General features: G+C 44.2%; 1 protein-coding gene and 1 long non-coding RNA gene across 2 annotated transcripts in view; one reads left to right on the forward strand and one right to left on the reverse strand.

Moving 5' to 3' along the window:
• The window catches only part of LOC119418691, a 1,521-nt gene extending 492 nt beyond the window's left edge, over positions 1 to 1,029 (forward strand). The window contains exons 2-3 of the long non-coding RNA XR_005187211.1: positions 864 to 936; positions 1,010 to 1,029. This is a non-coding gene — a long non-coding RNA (uncharacterized LOC119418691). The remainder of the gene's footprint in view (positions 1 to 863; positions 937 to 1,009) is intronic.
• The window catches only part of bub1 (BUB1 mitotic checkpoint serine/threonine kinase), a 71,495-nt gene that overhangs the window by 38,859 nt on the left and 30,421 nt on the right, over positions 1 to 2,215 (reverse strand). The window lies entirely within an intron of this gene.

Below are 2,215 nucleotides of genomic sequence, written 5' to 3' on the forward strand. Positions count from 1 at the left end.
TGGTCCAGGTGTACTTTCTATAGTCCAGGTGTACTTTCTATGGTCCAGGTGTACTTTCTATGGTCCAGGTGAACTTTCTATAGTCCAGGTGTACTTTCTATAGTCCAGATGTACTTTCTATGGTCCAGGTGTACTTTCTATAGTCCAGGTGTACTTTCTATGGTCCAGGTGTACTTTCTATAGTCCAGGTGTACTTTCTATAGTCCAGGTGTACTTTCTATGGTCCAGGTGAACTTTCTATAGGAGGAAAAACAAAAAAAACATGTTAAGATAGAAATAATTACTAACAGGTAGAGTAGAGCAAGTAAAGACAGCAGCAGAGAGAGGACATGTGGTCAGTTTGTCCTCCAGCAGTCTGAGTCTATAGCAGCAGAACTAAGAGACATCTCAAGAAACCCAAGCCAACCCTAACTATAGGATTTATCAAAAAGGAAAGTCTTAAGCCCAGTTTTAAAACTGGACAATGTGTCAGCCTCATGGACAGAAACTGGAAGTTGGTTCCACAAGAGAGGAGCCTGAGAACTGAAAGATCTTCCTCCCATTCTGCTGCTGGAAACTCTAGGAACCACAAGTAAACCTGCAGTCTGCGATCAGGACATTTTTAATGTTTGCAGTGAAACTTCATTCTTTTGGTATTTATCACTCTTGATGGAAAACATGAAATATTTACTTGATGTTTTTCATCTGACGTCCTGAGAAACGTTTTTATTCAAACACAGGAAGAGTTTTGGTTCTTTTTCCAACAAATCTGCAGCTCACAGACTCACTTTACTGGAAATGATGCTGACAAAGGTTGAATCTGAGTTTCAGGAGATGTTCCAGATTCACACATTTGTTCTTTGAACAGTGATTTTGTTCCGCAGACTGACCAAGACGTCGTTCATCAGGTGTGGACCTCCAAGCACTCAGGTGATGGCGAGGAAGAAACGCAGAGGGGTATGTTGCTCAAATCAAAACCAGATGGGAAAGGTTTCAACGTGCACTGATCGCGTTTATTGTTCTGGTTCAGATCATAGAGAAGAGACGCAGAGATCGGATCAACACCAGCCTGTCAGAGTTACGCAGACTCGTCCCAACAGCTGTGGAGAAGCAGGTGAAAATATTTATGACTCACCTTTACCTTCTGACTCCGCCTAATTCAAAATGGCTGCCACAGACAGTTCATGTCCAATACAAAAAGGCTTTAACCAGGGCAATTTTACAGGTTTTAAACTCAAGTCTCTCCTTCCTGTCCTCTCAACCAGCCGGTCAAAGCAGATGGTCTCTTGTCCTGAGCTGGTTCTGCTGGAGGTTTCTTCCTGTTAAAGAGAGTTTTTCTTTCCACTGTCTCCACTGTGCTTGCTCAGGATGGGAGACTGCAATGAAGCCAAGATTCAACTTGTCTGCTGGATTCCTTAGATAGAGAACTTTACTAACTGGCTTTTATGTGAATGTTCCTGTAAAGTCCCTGAGACAACTTTGTTGTGATTTGGTGCTTTATAAATAAACTGAATTGAAATTCTGGTGTAGTAGTATATGGAGGGTGGAGTGTAAATGGACACTTCAGCATGTGACTGCTGGTGGATTCAAACCCCCAACTCTTGCACTCGAGGACGACTGCTCTAACCACTCAGACACATGTGACAAAACGAAATAAATAAAAACATAATAATTAAATGTATCAGTTAATTAGCTGGGGCAGCACGGTGGGGCAGTTGGTAGAGCTGCTGCCTCTCAGTGAGCAGATCACCCCAGTTCAAATCCCGACCAGGGGCCTTTCTGGGTGGAGTTTGCATGTTCTCTCCGTGCTGCGTGGGTTTTCTCCGGGTACTCCAGTTTCCTCCCACATACCAAAAACATGCATGTTAGTCTGACTGGTAACTCTAAATTGTCCCTAGGTGAGAGAGAGAATGGTTGTTTGTCTCTGTGTCCCTGTGACGGACTGGAGACCTGTCCAGGGTGTACCCCACCTCTCATACAGTGACTGCTGGACATGGGCACCGGTGACCCTCATGACCCGAAAAGGAAGACGTGGGTAAAGATGATGGATGGATGGATGGATGGATGGATGATGGATGGATGGATGCATGGTGGATGGATGATGGATGGATGGATGGATGGATGCATGGTGGATACATGGTGGATGGATGATGATGGATGATGGATGGATGATGGATGGATGATGGATGGATGGATGATGGATGGATGGATGATGGATGGATGGATGAATGATGAT

Source organism: Nematolebias whitei, chromosome 12 (assembly GCF_014905685.2).
Source record: "Nematolebias whitei isolate Nwh7 chromosome 12, NemWhi1, whole genome shotgun sequence".
Classification (NCBI taxonomy): Eukaryota; Metazoa; Chordata; class Actinopteri; order Cyprinodontiformes; family Rivulidae; genus Nematolebias; species Nematolebias whitei.